This window comes from Adiantum capillus-veneris, chromosome 29, assembly GCF_014529385.1.
Source record: "Adiantum capillus-veneris isolate H3 chromosome 29, ASM1452938v2, whole genome shotgun sequence".
In the NCBI taxonomy this organism is placed as follows: domain Eukaryota; kingdom Viridiplantae; phylum Streptophyta; class Polypodiopsida; order Polypodiales; family Pteridaceae; genus Adiantum; species Adiantum capillus-veneris.
Window position 1 is genome coordinate 134,872,242 of NC_140959.1, and position 18,246 is coordinate 134,890,487.

An 18,246-nucleotide genomic window follows, 5' to 3' on the forward strand; every position below is an offset into this window, starting at 1 on the left:
GCTGTGAGTGTTTTCTTTCATGGAACAAAGTACGCTTGTTTAGAGAAACGATCAATAATAGTCCATATCATGTCATGTTTGTGTGTAGTGAGTGGGAAACCAGTAACAAAATCCATGGAAATATGTTCCCAAGGTCTTTCATGAATGGGGAGAGGGTGTAAAAGTCCCAATTTCTTACCTATAGCTGCTTTGATTTTTTGACAAATCAAACAAGTTGACACATACTATTTAACATCCATTCTCATATTAGGCCAGTAGACATCACGACATAAATTTGAAAAGTTGTAGCAAATCCTCTATGTCCAACATAAGGTGATTTGTGCAATTCTTCAATAATTAATGTACGAAAAGGTTTAGTCACACACAATTTTTGTTTGAAATAAAGGAATTTTTCTTGAATAGTGTATTCAAGAAATGTGTGTACAGAATTATCAAGCATGTGCAACCATGTCATTTTGAAGTCATCATCATGTGCATAAGTGTCACGCATAGTGTCAAAGGAAGTTCCCGTAATGGTTGATAGATGATTAAGTGAGGGTCTTCTACTCAAAGCATCAGCTACAACGTTTTCTTTACCAGGTTGGTATTGAATGTTGGGCTGGAAACTTTGAATAAAAGCGGCCCACTTAATATGTCTATCATCTATTCAGGGCTGAGAAAGTAAATATTTGATACTTTGTTGATCAGTTTTAATGATCAAGTCAGTACCCATTACATAGTGTTTCCAGATTTTCAATGCATGTACCACAGCAGTCAACTCTTTATCATAAGTACTGAACTTTGTTTCACACGGTTTGAATTTACGACTTTCGAAAGCAATTGGATAGGTATCTTGCATAAGGACTGCACCGATACCTTTCCCACTAGCATCAGTGACTACCACAAAGAATGGTCTTTCAAAATCAGGAAATTGCAATACAGGTGCATTAGTCAAAGCATGTTTAAGTGCATTAAATGAGCTTTCTTGCAAATCAATCCATTCATAAGGCATGTTTTTCTTCAATAAGAGAGTCAAATAATGTGCTTTGTAAGAAAAATTACAAACAAATTTCCTGTAATAGCTACAAAGACCAATAAAAGATCGTAGCTCACGCAAGTTTTTGGGTCTAGGCCAGGATTGAATGGATTCAATTTTCTTTGGATCGACATGTATGATGAATCGCATTTTCATTGACCATCAAGATTTTGTGACTGTATTTTTTGATGACATTTTCGTATTCAGTAAATCTGAAGCAGAGCATAAGCAGCATTTAACACGTGTATTTGATCTGCTTGCACAAAATCACTTGTATTTGAATCCAGAAAAGATTTCATTTTTCCAATCTGAAATTGAATATTTGGGACATATTGTATCGGGTAAGGGAATACATGTCCATCCAAAGAATTGAAGCCAATCAATCCTGGCCTAGACCCAAAAACTTGCATGAGCTACAATCTTTTATTGGTCTTTGTAGCTATTACAGGAAATTTGTTCGTAATTTTTCTTACAAAGCACGTTATTTGACTCTCTTACTGAAGAAAAACACGCCTTATGAATGGACTGATTTGCAAGAAAGCTCATTTAATGCACTTAAATATGCTTTGACTAATGCACCTGTATTGCAATTGCCTAATTTTGAAAGACCATTCTTTGTGGTAGTCACTGATGCTAGTGGGAAAGGTATCGGTGCAGTCCTTATGCAAGATAACCATCCAATTGCTTTCGAAAGTCGTAAATTCAAACCGTCTGAAACAAAGTTCAGTACTTATGATAGAGAGTTGACTGTTGTGGTACATGCATTGAAAATCTCGAAACACTATGTAATGGGTACTGACTTGATCATTAAAATTGATCAACAAAGTATCAAATATTTACTTTCTCAGCCCTTAATAGATGATAGACATATTAAGTGGGCCGCTTTTATTCAAAGTTTCCAGCTCAACATCCAATACCAACCTGGTAAAGAAAACGTTGTAGCTGATGCTTTGAGTAGAAGACCCTCACTTAATCATCTATCAACCATTACGCGAACTTCCTTTGACACTATGCGTGACACTTATGCACATGATGATGACTTCAAAACGACATGGTTGCACATGCTTGATAATTCTGTACACACATTTCTCGAATACACTATTCAAGAAAACTTCCTTTATTTCAAACAAAAATTGTGTGTGACTAAACCTTTTCGTACATTAATTATTGAAGAATTGCACAAACCACCTTATGCTGGACATAGAGGATTTGCTGCAACTTTTCAAAATTTATGTCGTGATTTCTATTGGCCGAATATGAGAATGGATGTTAAACAGTATGTGTCAACTTGTTTGATTTGTCAAAAAATCAAAGCAGCTACAGATAAGAAATTGGGACTTTTACACCCTCTCCCCATTCCTAAAAGTCCTTGGGAACATATTTCCATGGATCTTGTTACTGGTTTCCCACTCACAACACACAAACATGACATGATATGGACTATTATTGATCGTCTCTCTAAACAAACGTACTTTGTTCCATGTAAGAAAACACTCATAGCACATCAAGTTGCACTTTTGTTTCTGAAGACTGTTTTTCCACATCATGGTTTGCCTAAAGTGATTATTTCTCATCGAGACTCAAAATTTTGTAGTGCTTTTTGGACTACTGTATTTGAAAATCTTGGCACTACACTTGACTTCACCTCTGCATTTCATCCTGAATCTAATGGTCAAACTGAAGTCACCAACCGCACTATTATTGACTTGTTGAAGGCTTATGTTTCTTCTCAACCTAAGAAATGGGATGACTACCTACATATTTTGCAATTTGCATACAACAACACCACTCACACTGCCACGGGTAAATCTCCCTTTGAAATTGTATATGGTCACTCACTTCCTACTCCTGCTTCATGTCTTTCTAATGTTGTGCTTGCCGCTAATGATTTCATTGCTGACTTTCATGATATTTATGCAAGTGTGCATTCTGCCATTAAACACTCACAAGAACTTTACACCAAGCATGCTAACAAGCACTGCAAGGCACACCAATTCAAAGAAGGTGATCATGTTTTACTTCGCATCCAAAAATGAAGGATCAAAAGTGTTGATACTAATGTCTTTGTGAAGCTTGCTCCTCTTTTTTATGGACCATTCAAAATTTTAGTTGTCATTAATGATGTTTCTTTTCGTTTGGACCTACCTGCACATTGGCACATTTACAATGCCTTTCACATTAGTCTTTTACGCCCAGTTCGAGGACCCCTACCTACACACCACATTTATGAAGACCCACCTTCACTTGTAGACCAAGAAGAGCAACTCATCACTGATAAAATAGTTGACCATGAGACCACCACTACACGCACTGGAATGGTTTATAACCGTTACCTTTTGACTTTCAAGGGCCACCCTTGAGAGGATGCCAAATGGATGCCTGAAAAGTTTTTTCGCAACTTTCCCGACCTTCTTCACAGTTTCCATCACTCACGGTCCAGTTGATTTCTCTATTGAGCAACTGACGACAGTTGCTATCCCTGGTGGGAGGGATGTTACGAGACTGGGCACCCTCCTGTTGTAGTGGTGAGGGCGAGCTTTTTGAAATGGGGCCTCTAAACCCAAACCAATGGGCCTACCCTCACAAAATGTTCGTAAAGAGGTACGCACACTACTTGGGGCACCACCTTCTTTTGGGAGTGAAGAAGGAAACCAATCAAAAAAATAACACTTGCACTCACCCACCCAAGAAACACACTTTGAAAACCCCCTTACTCTATATACACTTTGGACACTTGAACACCATCAACGATTATGCAACCCAATGCCGTGCATCAAAATGAAATATGCAATTTGTGGAATAGCATTCACCTTCTCCCCATAAGAATACCCATAATACATCCAAACTCTTCCTCTCTCAAGCACTCATCAAAAAAATCATGCGCGCAAGACTTGCCTCTCAAACACACAAGAGAATCACTTACATCAAACTAACACACTTTGCATAGAGAGCTCATCTCCATCTATGCAATGCCGTGACACAAATAAAATCACCATGAGAGGTAGCCACATGCATATGTAATGAAGCAAAAGAGAGTTGGAGTGAGAAATTTCTTTAGACCAATTGAATAAGTGTGGAGAAACAAACCAATGGTAAATTGAGAATAGAACACTTACTTGATTTCTCGCACACCTTTTAAGGGGAGGACAGACGCTGGCTAACCATCACGAATTGCGACACTTGAAAGTTTTTGAAGATGATTTCATGATCATTAACATAACCATGAGAGAGATCATGATGTATTTACAAGTTATTGAGGTGCTACAAATGATTTATTGGGTTGATGGAGTAAGAGATTGTAGAATGGAGAGAGTGGAGAATAGAGTTGCACTTCCTCCAAAGAGGAGGGTTAGGAGGGAAGATGTGAAAGAGGAAGAGTTGGGGTTTTCTCTACTATTGATCAAGAAACAACATGAAGTTGAAAATATAGGTGTGTGTGTCCTTGAGTCTCTCCAAGGGGGGCTATTTATAGTTGTGTAGGAGTGGGATTATGCTACACTTAATTAGAGTAAGTGATTAGACCTAATTAAGTGTCCTTTGACCACTCATTGAATATTGGACATAAAAGGGACTATTTATTCACCAAAAATATCATTTTAGACCGTGAAGGCTCCATAGGGGTGCATAATGTAGGTGGGCCCCACCATGAGGCCCTACGGGTGGCTCCTGCGGGGTATCTCAACTTGTCTGTCTTGGCATTTAGAAAGCATCTTTAGGTTGTTCCCATCACATGCAAGTGACCTTGAACACTCATTGCTCTTCTAGAAGATGATTAGGGGAAAAATAAGATCTCACTCTCTTGATTTACTTGATTTACAGTTCCCTTTTGCTGCGAATCTGACAGATTTACACTATTTTGACCATAACTTTTTACTTGTAGCTCGGAATGACATGCTTCAAAAGGAAAAATTGACCTTCTCAACATGTTTGATATGAATTTGGACTATTATTCATGCCCATGCACCAAGGAATTCGGTTTGGAAGGTCCACACTAGGCTAGGGAACCTTTTGCTTCAAAGTCTTCTTGTATGGGCCCTTTGCTTGCATGCATCCAAGGGGAATCATGCTTTTTCAAAAGGCTATGATGCTTAAACAAATAGAGGAGGGACCAATATTATTTGCTTGTGAAAAGAATATACAATTGGAGTCTTTTTGAAAGGAGAGAAACTATATGTATATTCTTAAGAGATATTGGGCCACCTATGTAGGGGGCATAGAAGACTTGTAGAGAGGGACCATAATCTTTGGTTAAGACAAGTGGAGAGTTGATTTCCATGGGAATTTATCTATAAGGGGTGGAAGATGGATATATTATTTTTCTACTACTAATTCACAAGAGGTAAGAAAGTTTGGGGGTATATAGTTGGTTATTGTATGCTTATTCTATTTACAAAGCAAAAAAGAAAAGGGTGGTAATATAAATATATGACTAATGTGACATTTTTGGGAAGAGTATAATGTATGTGTCTCCACAAAGGTTAAACGAAGAGGGGGAATTTACTCTAGATAACTTAATAGCATAGAACAATATATACACATATGAGGAAGAGGACGTTGAGTAGGCTGACAAATGTTGCAAAAAGATGGTTACCATTTTATGGCACTCATATTAGCCCTCCCCCAAGCCTAGAGATATTCATATCTTTAGGAGGACGGTGTTGCTTCTTTTCTTCTTTTTTTCTCTTTTTTTTTTGTCATTTTTCCTTTTCCACTTTTTTTTTTTTCAATAGGAGGAGTGTCATGCACTGTTTTACTCCATTAGACCTGCTTTTCATTACCTCAATCCCATAAATCGGAGATGGGAGGGTTGCCTTGGGTATGTTCAGATTCCAAGTATGGTTCTTCTTTGCACATCAAAGCTTTAAAAATAGGTGGAGCATTTGCCAAGCCGAAGGGAGCCATGCCAATTTGGAGCTTAGACGATATAGGCAGATGACTGCCTATCAACGGATTGATACATTGAAAGTAGGGCTTTAATCTCCATCCATTGACTCTGGTCTTGTGGAGTTTTCCTGATAAATCTGCTAATCTGTAACTACCATTCCCAAACTTTGTTTTTATCATGAAAGGTCCCTCCCATCTTTGCAAAAACTTTTTGTCAAGTCGAGTATCAAGTCGGTTATCATAGCGAAGAACCAACATACCTTCCTTCAATCCTTTCCCTTTGAGCTTCTTGTTGATTTTATCCCTTTGGCTTGTCGCTTTGGTGATGTACTGATCAATGGACTCTTCTCTATCTAGCTCAAGTCGTTGGAGATCTAAGATCCTTTCATGTAGAACCTCCTTTGGTTTTTTTCCACTCTTGCAAGAACGCGCAAGCTTGAGAGCTCTACCTCAATGGGGAGAAGTGCTTCCTGTCCATAAACTAGATGAAAAGGGGTGAATTGGGTAGATACCTTGAAAGATGTCCTATACGCCCAAAGAGCAGCCGTCAAATGGCGATCCCAATCATTAGGCCGGTCCACAACCTGTTTAGAAATGATCTTACATATCATTCCATTCACTTTTTCCACCAATCCATTGCATTGAGGATAGTAGGGTGTGGAATGCAGGTGTTTCACTTTTAACCTCCTCAAGAGATCATTCAGAAGGTCAGCCCTAAAACTCAGGCCTCGATCTGATAAGATTTCTAGGGGTGTTCCAAACCTACTACAAATATGATCAAAAATAAACTTTGATACCTCTTCAGCTGTGATTCGGGTTGTGCTTGTTGCTTCCGCCCATCGTGTCATGTAGTCAACACCCATGATGATGAAAACCTTCCCTGTAGAAGTACGAGGTAGGGGACCTATTGCATCCACACCCCACTTTTCAAAAGGGCCATAAGATATTATTGGGACTCGAGGCTCATATGTTAGTCGTCTATCCCCAGCAATTTGGCATGGCTTACATGCTTTACACCAATATTGGACATCACGATGTAAGCTCGGCCAAATAAACCCTGCTTGTAAAATCTTCCTACTTGTAATATCTTGAGAAAAGTGACCACCACAGACATCATCATGACATGAAAGAAGAATTTTCTCTATCTCTTGCACACCTGGTACTCTCCTCAAGACCAAATCTTTCCCTTTGTGATATAAATCATCCCCGATCAACTGGTAAGGTGTGGCCTTCTTAACTAGTCTATGTCTTTGCACCTTGTCTAAGTGTTTGGGACACTCACCTGCTTGTAGAAAGAAGATAATGTCTTTTAGCTCCTCTTGACCTTGATATTTGGGTTCATATAGTTTCACACCTCCTACCGCCATTTGAAGCTTTTCATTTGCGAGTAAGTCTGCTTCCTTGTTATGAGTTCTCACAATGTGTTGTACCTGTGTTGCTTTAAAACCCTTCATCAAAGATCTTACACTACTAAGCCACTCAAACAATGTACGATTCTTGCACCTCCAAGTCCCTTGGATTTGCCTGACCACTAGCAAAGAATCACCTTTTATAATAAGTCTTTGTATGCGTAATTCTTTGCATTCTTCTAACCCAAGGGTTAGAGCAGCATACTCAGCCTCATTGTTAGAGTGAACATTGGGTAGAGTGATACCTTTTCTAACCATTACCTCCTTTTGTGGGTTTAAAATGAGGATCCCCCCTGCTGCTTTGTCTTGTTGGCGTTGATAGGCTCCGTCAAAGCATAAAGTATGGGCATTATCAATCTCCTTCACTTTGAACTGTTTTGAGCCTTCCTCTCTTTGTAGTCGTGATCCTTCCCTTTCTCTCACTTTGTAGGTGAGAATGTCTGCAAGTCCTGCTCTTGTGCTATCTTCTACAAGGAAAGTGTATTCAAATTCTTGGAGTTCAAGCACCCACTTTGCTATTCTAGATGAGAGGCTCATGTGTTGTACTACATATGGTAGATTGTGCTCTAAGGTGAGAAAAACAAATGGCACAGGGAGAAGATACGATCGAAACTTCCTTACCACAAACAAGATTGCAAAGACCACTTTCTCCATTTCAGTGTATCCCTTCTCAGCTGGAGTCATCACCTTGCTTGCAAAATAGATTGGCCTCATGTATGATGTTTTAGGATCTTTTTGCATCAAAACAACACCAATTGCTTCGAAACCTACACTTGGAGTGACATAGTAAGTCTCCTTTGGATCTGGTGGCATTAGGATTGGGAGAGAGCTAAGAATGCCCTTCACTTCCTCAAAACATTTTGCATGTTCCCTCCCCCATTCAAATGTAGATTGGCTTGCCAACCTATGCAAAGGGGCGATGGATTCTGCTAGGAGATGGATGAAGCGAGACATGTACCTCACTTTGTGGTTGAAGGTCATTAGCTCCTTTGTTTTTGGTGGTGGAGATAATGACAAAAGGGCCTCTACTTTAGAGGGATCCACTTGAATTCCTTGTGAAGAAACCACATGGCCTAGCAAAACCACCTGAGATTCACCGATATGACACTTCTCTGGGTTGAGTTGTCCCCCAAATTGATGGAGCCTCTTAAGCCCCTCTTCAACCTTTTGGCAATGAAGTGATCTACAACTATAAATACAGAAATCATCCATAAAGACTCTTATAGATTTTCCAAAGAATGGTTGAAATACAAATATTGTGAATCTCATGAAGGTGCTAGGAGCATTGGTGAGCCCAAAAGGCATTACTCTGAATGCAAAACATCCCCAAGGTGTGATGAAGGTGGTTTTTGGTTGGTCCTCTTCTGCTATTCTAATTTGAAAATATCCTGAATACCCATCACACACAGTGTAGCATTCGTGACCTGCTACTTCATTCAAAATTTCATCTTGGAAAGGGAGAGGGAAGTGGTCCCTCTTTGTCGCAGCTTTGAGGGGTTTGTAATCCACGCAGACCCTCCACTTACCATTCTTCTTGGGAGTGACTACAATAGGTGATACCCATTCGGAGTTGGATACTGGATAGTTGAAGCCAGCCTTCAAGAGTCGATTCACTTCCTGTAGGAGAGCCTTTTGTTGCACAGATCCTAGTCGCCTTAACTTTTGAGCCACGGGTTTGGTCCCTGGTTTCAATTCAATTCGATGCTCTATTACATCTACACCTCTTATTTGTGAGTAGTCAGTGATAAACAAATTGGGATACCTCCTTAACATATTGATGTAGGACCTCTTCTCCTCACAAGTAAGATCTTTTGCAAGCATCTTCTCAAATCCTTCTTCAAGGTGGTGGCATCTTTCATCCCCTCGTGTGTGATTGTCTGTTGGCTTTTCTTCTACTGGAACATATTGAGTGTTGGCGTTTAATACAATTCCCATTACCTCCAAAGAAAACTCCTCTTCACTGGTTGATGCACTGGTTGATGCTTCCTCATCACTTGAGTAGGGACTCTCCTCCTCGCTCTCTTCATCTGCCGTGGTTTCATAGTTGATATCTAGTTGCTTTCCTTCTCGCCAATCATACACCACCGGTTGACCCTTCTTAAGAATCAAACGACCACTTCCCCATTTTTGATCTGCATTCACAGCAATGAGCCAAGGCCTCCCTAGGATGATGGGATAGCCCTCCCCCTTAGCTGGCATGACATACATATCCACTCGTGCATCTATGTTACATACAGAGACTTTTACATTTTCAATGATCCCCAAACACTTCACACTTGAGTTGTTGGCTAGCCTAGCTTGACAATTAGAGGACTTTGTAATTTCAACCCCTAACTTGTTCATTGATTTTTCCGTGATCACACACATTTGAGCTCCACCATCAACATATACATTAGACACCTTTTTACCCCTTATGTAAGCATCCACAATGGGTTCCACATCTTTTTGTAGCTTTGAGGCCACAACCTTAATGGAAAGATTTGCTTTCTTTTTTGGAATTCTTGTACTTACCAACTTTGGCCATTGCCTTCTTACTTTGGCTGATAGGTGTAGAAGTTAAGGCCATGAAATGTCTGGCTTTTGGGTTTGTAAATCCTCCAAGATGTTGTAGGGCTCTAGCTCCTTTCCCAATGGGAAGTCATTGATACCAATTTCCCTTCGCCTTGATCTTTTCTTCCTGCTACTTTCAGCTTCTTCCATCTTTGACTTCTTCTTCTTGTCCCTTCTGGCTGAATTTGTTCCTTCACTTCTCATGTCTTCATCCTTATCATGTGCTCTTGTGCGTTTTTTTGCCGGCATAGCATCAAAGTTTAGAGTATGCTCATCTATTACCTCTTCTAGCTTGATGATGTTGACTCCTCTTTCTTCCTCCTCATGTGGGACGGGAGGTATATTTGCTGGTGGTGGTGGTCGTCGAAGGATATATGTCTCCCGGAAGTCGCCTTGGATGTGGACAATTGTACATGCCATGGCCCATTTCATTGCAATTCCAACATCGCAACTCTTGAGCTTGTCTTCGTTGATTGCGGTTCCCTTCTCTTGGTTGTCGTTGTTGAGGTAGGCCTTGTACTAGATTCAGAGTGAGGTTCTCAAGCTGTTGAGTTAGCCTTTGTAAAACCTCTTGTTGAGAGTTATCTCCTATTTGTGAAGATTGTGCAAGAGGGGCCCTAATTGGTGCTTCCATGGTTTGTGAAGACTCCCTCTCACTCACTTCATTCAAACCCCTTGCTCTATGTGCTTGGAAGTGTAGTTTTCTAAACTTGATGATGGCTACCTCACGTGCTTCTTCGAAGGTGGATGGGAATTTTAGCTCTACTTTAGCCTTTAAAAGTGGATAGAAGCCAACCATGAATCTCTCTTTTTTAGAAAGTTAGGTGCACCACCATGATTTTCTAATGTAGCCTCCCACCTACCCCATAGATTGACAAAGGTTGCTTCATAAGAGGGATAGTCTTCAAGTGATACCTGCTTATGCCCAATAAGACATTTCCATAGTCCTTCAGAAGTATCACCTTGCCCGAACTTGGAGAGGAAGCTTGCTCGCAGTCTCTCCCAATTGGACTTGATTTGGGGTTGCAAGGTCTCATACCATGCTTTAGCTTCTGCTTTTAGAACCAACGGGAAGGCTCGTAGCTTTACTTCCTCTTCATCTCTCCCGGATATGAGATGTGCCATCTCCAAGTTGTCAAGAAACTCTTGCGCATCTTCCCCACTTCTTGCATAGAACGTGGGAAAATAACTTGACATTTTGTTTAGACTTTTTTAAATCTCTTTTTTTAAAGAAACTTTTCTCTTACAGGCCGCACAAGATTATTGACACTATAAATCTGATTACATTAAAATGAAGATGTACACATCCATTGTTAATTCGTACTTTATCATAGGTAGAATAAATGGATTAATTGAAGCATTGATTTCATTGAGGCGAGTGGATCCAAATATCCTCCTTATGATAGACTGAAACCTAAACTTAGTTGCAATGATTATATGAATGGATTGCCGAGCAATAGGCCTAAAAGGTTCATTATTTTGATCGTGATTCATGTGCTACTCCTCCTTGTTGGTTTGAAGACCTCGTTCCTTCATATTGCCCTTGAGCACCCCTTCACCACTCCTTGTTCCTGCCTTTAAAACAAAATGAAAACGTGAACATCAAAAAAAGTTTCATAATTGATGATTGGAAGTATAATTGGATTGGGTGATGCCAGTATTTCTCTAAGTCTTTCTGCACCAAACATAAAAACAATGCGTTGCTGGAAAAAGACTTTTCTATCTATGTGAACATTTACTCTAATGTGTTGTGCAAAATGAAATGGATGGTTGGGAACTCCATTGTTCATCACTAAAGAATTTGAAGGTAACTTGGAAATATGTTCCTCAGTGGGGGCACCACTTTATCAGGGCGAGCTTTTTGAAATGGGGCCTCTAAACCCAAACCAATGGGCCTACCCTCACAAAATGTTCGTAAAGAGGTACGCACACTACTTGGGGCACCACCTTCTTTTGGGAGTGAAGAAGGAAACCAATCAAAAAAATAACACTTGCACTCACCCACCCAAGCAACACACTTTGAAAACCCCCTTACTCTATATACACTTTGGACACTTGAACACCATCAATGATTATGCAACCCAATGCCGTGCATCAAAATGAAATATGCAATTTGTGGAATAGCATTCACCTTCTCCCCATAAGAATATCCATAATACATCCAAACTCTTCCTCTCTCAAGCACTCATCAAAAAAATCATGTGCGCAAGACTTGCCTCTCAAACACACAAGAGAATCACTTACATCAAACTAACACACTTTGCATAGAGAGCTCATCTCCATCTATGCAATGCCGTGACACAAATAAAATCACCATGAGAGGTAGCCACATGCATATGTAATGAAGCAAAAGAGAGTTGGAGTGAGAAATTTCTTTAGACCAATTGAATAAGTGTGGAGAAACAAACCAATGGTAAATTGAGAATAGAACACTTACTTGATTTCTCGCACACCTTTTAAGGGGAGGACAGACGCTGGCTAACCATCACGAATTGCGACACTTGAAAGTTTTTGAAGATGATTTCATGATCATTAACATAACCATGAGAGAGATCATGATGTATTTACAAGTTATTGAGGTGCTACAAATTATTTATTGGGTTGATGGAGTAAGAGATTGTAGAATGGAGAGAGTGGAGAATAGAGTTGCACTTCCTCCAAAGAGGAGGGTTAGGAGGGAGGATGTGAAAGAGGGAGAGTTGGGGTTTTCTCTACTATTGATCAAGAAACAACATGAAGTTGAAAATATAGGTGTGTGTGTCCTTGAGTCTCTCCAAGGGGGGCTATTTATAGTTGTGTAGGAGTGGGATTATGCTACACTTAATTAGAGTAAGTGATTAGACCTAATTAAGTGTCCTTTGACCACTCATTGAATATTGGACATAAAAGGGACTATTTATTCACCAAAAATATCATTTTAGACCATGAAGGCTCCATAGGGGTGCATAATGTAGGTGGGCCCCACCATGAGGCCCTACGGGTGGCTCCTGCGGGGTATCTCAACTTGTCTGTCTTGGCATTTAGAAAGCATCTTTAGGTTGGTCCCATCACATGCAAGTGACCTTGAACACTCATTGCTCTTCTAGAAGATGATTAGGGGAAAAATAAGATCTCACTCTCTTGATTTACTTGATTTACAGTTCCCTTTTGCTGCGAATCTGACAGATTTACACTATTTTGACCATAACCTTTTACTTGTAGCTCGGAATGACATGCTTCAAAAGGCAAAATTGACCTTCTCAACATGTTTGATATGAATTTGGACTATTCTTCATGCCCATGCACCAAGGAATTTGGTTTGGAAGGTCCACACTAGGCTAGGGTACCTTTTGCTTCAAAGTCTTCTTGTATGGGCCCTTTGCTTGTATGCATCCAAGGGGAATCATGCTTTTTCAAAAGGCTATGATGCTTAAACAAATAGAGGAGGGCCCAATATTATTTTCTTGTGAAAAGAATATACAATTGGAGTCTTTTTGAAAGGAGAGAAACTATATGTATATTCTTAAGAGATATTGGGCCACCTATGTAGGGGGCATAGAAGACTTGTAGAGAGGGACCATAATCTTTGGTAAAGACAAGTGGAGAGTTGATTTCCATGGGAATTTATCTATAAGGGGTGGAAGATGGATATATTATTTTTCTACTACTAATTCACAAGAGGTAAGAAATTTCGGGGGTATATAGTTGGTTATTGTATGCTTATTCTATTTACAAAGCAAAAAAGAAAAGGGTGGTAAGATAAATATATGACTAAGGTGACATTTTTGGGAAGAGTATAATGTATGTGTCTCCACAAAGGTTAAACGAAGAGGGGGAATTTACTCTAGATAACTTAATAGCATAGAAAAATATATACACATATGAGGAAGAGGACGTTGAGTAGGCTGACAAATGTTGCAAAAAGATGGTTACCATTTTATGCCACTCAGTGGTTAGCTGCAATTAAGATAGCTGGCGTAATGGTTAATTATGTGCTGTCTATTTATTTTCTAATTGAGTTGATGATGGATTTTGTAGAGTGGAATGCGGGGAGTTGATGACGAGGCGTCGTCAATTACTCTTGGCCATTTTATATTTGCACAGTATTTTAGAATCTCATTTCAATAAGCCACTATGGCTCCATAAATCATTGTAGTGGGAACTCCCCTTATGGGTCATGCAAGAACTAATGAGCTTCACTCATTTACAAAAGTGAAGTAGTTGTAAAAAGAGGGGCCTCAATTTTTGGCACCTTAAACTCAAAATAATATATTAAATACCAACTCCACAATAGAAGTGCCGTGGAGTTTGGGGCTAGATTTAGGCCTTTCTCTTGCAGATTCTCTTCTCTACTCTCTTAAGCTATGGTTATTTGCTATGTACTCTCTAATCTAGTCTCGATCTTTTACACATTTCTTACGCTTTCTTACAAGTTTGTCTATGTCAATTCTATGTTTACTGTGTGTGTGTGTGTGTGTGTGTGTGTGTGTGTGTGTCATAGTCTAGGTGTGTGTGTGTGCTTGGAAATTGGAAGAAGAGGTGGACAGTTTGATAGTGATTGCTTGAAAGCTTGGGTTGAATATTTTAGGCGGTCGATCTCCCCCTCTTCTCCCAACACGTACATAGTGCGAACGCCTCTCTCTCTCTCTCTCTCTCTCTCTCTCTCTCTCTCTCTCTCTCTCTCTCTCTCTCTCTCTCTCTCTCTCTCTCTCTCTCTCTCCACCTCTGCGTGCAGTCCTCTCGCTGATCGCACGGCTGCAGTGCACACCACTGGGACTAGCGAGATAAACGGGGTACCGCCATGTGGCAGCCAGAAACCCCTCTCCTTTTATCTATAGTGTGGTAATTGAAGCTGGGTCGTTGGGTTGGCTACTCCAAGCAGCCTACGTAAGTCCATTAAGGTGCGCAGCCTCACAGGCCACCATGGTCCATCTTCTCCCGAGTCCTCACCAGTGTTCGGGAAAAATCATTTTTCCAAACATACAAAATTCCTTTCCTTGAATTTTCCAAGAGGAAATTTTAGAAAATTAGGCTACTTTTTCAGGTTTTACACTATTTTTCTAGACCTATTATGGGGCAGAAATTCTCCTTTTCCCCTTGCCGTGAATCGGCATTTTGGAAATTGAAAACGGCACGATATTAAGCTGAGACACATTTTCCCTAGCAAGAGACTGCAGTCCATCTCTTGTTTATCCATTCCTTGACACATGTATTACCTTTGGGTGTGTGTGTGTGTGTGTGTGTGTGTGAGAGAGAGTGAGAGAGATAGAGAGAGTGTTCCTCAGTTATTCGTGGGTCAAGGGCACTCACTGCTCCTCATTGGAAAGAGGTGTGAGCTAACAAAGTTTTGAAGCCGATATGGTAGTGGCAAGCAAGGTAGTTAACGATTGTACGCACTCAACATCAGCTCGCTGCAATAAATTCAGGTTGTGTGTGGTAATTGAAGCTAGGCCGTTGACTGTTGGCTACTCCAAGCAGCCTACGAAAGTCCATTAAGGCGCGCAGCCTCACAAGCCACCATGGTCCATGTTCTCCCTACACAAACCAAACAAACAAAATTCCTTTCCTTGAATTTGCGAAGAGGAAATTTTAGCAATTATGGGGCGGAATTTTTCTCTATTATGGGGCAGAATTTCTCCTTTTCCCCTTGTTGTGAATTGGCATTTTGGAAATTGGAAACGGCACGATATTAAGCTGAGAGACATTTTCCTTGAACACTGGTCCACTGGTCCGACTCCCGACACATCCATCTCTCTCTCTCTCTCTCTCTCTCTCTCTCTCTCTCTCTCTCACGCACGCCTGAGTAGCTCGGGACACATCTCTCTCTCTCTCTCTCTCTCTCTCTCTCTCTCTCTCTCTCTCTCTCTCTGTATCACTCAAGAGTGAGTAGCCGGGGGTGGCAGATAACACCGCCCGTAAGCACCGATAGCGAAAGGGGACAATAACAATGCTCTGTGTGTGTGTGTGTGTGTGTGTGTGTGTGTGACGCCTGTGCACAGAGCTCACCGCCCGAAGCATTTCCGGATGATTAAGCTCACGACACGTGTAAGGGGGGGAGGGGGGGGGGGGATTCCCTCCCCCATTATCCTTAGTATAGATACCCCTCTAAATTGTGGAAATCCCCAAAATACCCCTCAAATTTGAAAAATTCTAAGAATACCCTTGTATCTATTTTGGTTGGATTGTTCAAGAGTTTCTAATTTTTATTCTTTTTCGACTATTGAGATTCGTTTTTTGAGTGCTTAGCATGTTTTTTTCATAGATTACCTCACAAAAAAGGGCAATTAAGTCTTAAACTAATAAAGGAATTCATCTCCAAACCCTACTCTCTCAGTATTTATTTAATATAACATTTTATTTCATTTCGCTCTCTCTCTCTCTCTCTCTCTCTCTCTCAACACAAGCCGCCAAGCCATTTTATCTCTCTCTCTCTCTCTCTCTCTCTCTCTCTCTCTCTCTCTCTCTCTCTCTCTCTCTCTCAACACAAGCCGCCAAGCCATTTTCTCTCTCTCTCTCTCTCTCTCTCTCTCTCTCTCTCTCTCTCTCTCTCTCTCACTCAGCCGTTTTTTGACCTAGTAGACAGCAGTTCACTCTTTTGACCATAACTTGCTCATCCGAATTCCGATTTAGGTGATCTATAGCCTCAATCAAAGAGCACGAAGCCCTCTACGCATTGATGTAAAAACAGAATTTTCTTGTGTAATGGAAGGCTTTGCTGTAACAGCATCTCAGAATTGAAAAAACTGTCAAAACTTTGCGTTTTTGTTGCCGACTTGAAGGCAATGTCAGACAAAACTCGCAAGGGTGGAAAAGCCACACTCGCCATGGAGAATGATGCAAAATCTCCAAGTAATTTGGATGCTAATCCAACCACATCATCTACAACAACGGAAGCAAAGATCATGGCTTACTTGATCGCGTTACAAGAAACCGTCAACAAACAAGGTGAAGAGTTGCGCGCACTTGCAATGGAGAATGGTACTTTAAGAGTTCTCGTTGTGGAGAATGAGCACCTCAAGAAGGTTCTTGAAATGCAAACAACACGCTTGATGCATCTTGAGAATGAAGTTCAAGAATGTAAACGCTCTCTTGTTGACATGAATGTATTGAAAGAGCGCTTGAGCAAAGTTGAGAGTGATCATGTATTGAAAGAGGAAACAATAGATACAATACGACATGATGTATGTGAGATGAGAAATGCATCCAAATCATGGGCTTATATATGTAAGGATAATGTGGTTTCTACATCTCCTATCACGCAAGCCGTTGTCCAAGCAAAGAATGTAGAGAATGTGGACACTCAAGAATTGCACGAACGACAAAAACGCTCAAAGAACATCGTCATTCGTGGAATCAAGGAGGAAAGCATGGAAACACCCCAATCTCTTGCAGTTGCTATTGAAGAGTTTTTTGCTACACACTTTGGCATGTCAGGAATCATGGCTTATGGTGCACATCGAGTTGGAAAACAAGGAGTCCCTCGCTCGGGAGAAAGACCTATTGTATGTACCATGGCTGATGAGGTAAAGAGAAAGATCATCCTTGACAATGGTTGGATCTACCTCAAAGGAACACGTTGTAATGTATATGAGGATCGCACTCTTATGCAACAAAATGTACGTCGCAAAGCATATGAGGAAAGAAGCAAGAAGGTTAAGGTATCACCTCAAGAAGAAAAGCCACTTAAGGAGGATGCAAGTCCACCCAACAAATAGGGACACATGATCTATGAGACCAACTCACACTTGCGAATAATCTTTAGGAATTGTAACGGGTATCCATGGAATGCGGGAATTTGCATTGATGAGATTACCAATGACTCCGATGTGATACTTCTTGTCGAAACATGGGAGCATGATGCGCAACGAATTCTTGGATTTGACAAATACGATGTGCATTCTTTGATGTGGGCCAAAAATGCAAAGCAACGAAGAGGCTAAGGAGCGTAGCATGTATGACGAAAAAGGGTTTGAAAGATGTTTCCATTTTCAAAGAAGATAAGTAAAAACGCTACTTATGGCTGAAAATCAGCCCACCAAATGGTCAAGTCATGTTTGTGGCCGGTTGCTACATTCCTCACTATGACTCCAACTTTTATGCTTGCTTGAATATGGATAGAGATCGGCCCTTTGTTGAACTAGAGGAAGACATTGCTCATTACAAGGATCAAGGTGAAGTCATTGTTTTTGGAGACATGAATGCTCACACAAATATGTTACAACATGACACACAACAAGTAGACATGCCGCATGTCTCAAGAAGAATGGATGACTCATACATGTATAATTGAAGTTCTAATGATGCAAAAGAAGTGGATCACTATGGAAAGTCACTTCTACATATGTGCAATAGTACCGGAATGCTCATTGCAAATGGTGTATCTCTATGGCAAGGCACCAATGACTTTAC

The 18,246-nt window shown here is 40.5% G+C and overlaps 1 pseudogene; it reads left to right on the plus strand.

Moving 5' to 3' along the window:
* Positions 1 to 18,246, plus strand: part of LOC147419951 (DEAD-box ATP-dependent RNA helicase 20-like) — a 237,328-nt pseudogene that overhangs the window by 135,358 nt on the left and 83,724 nt on the right.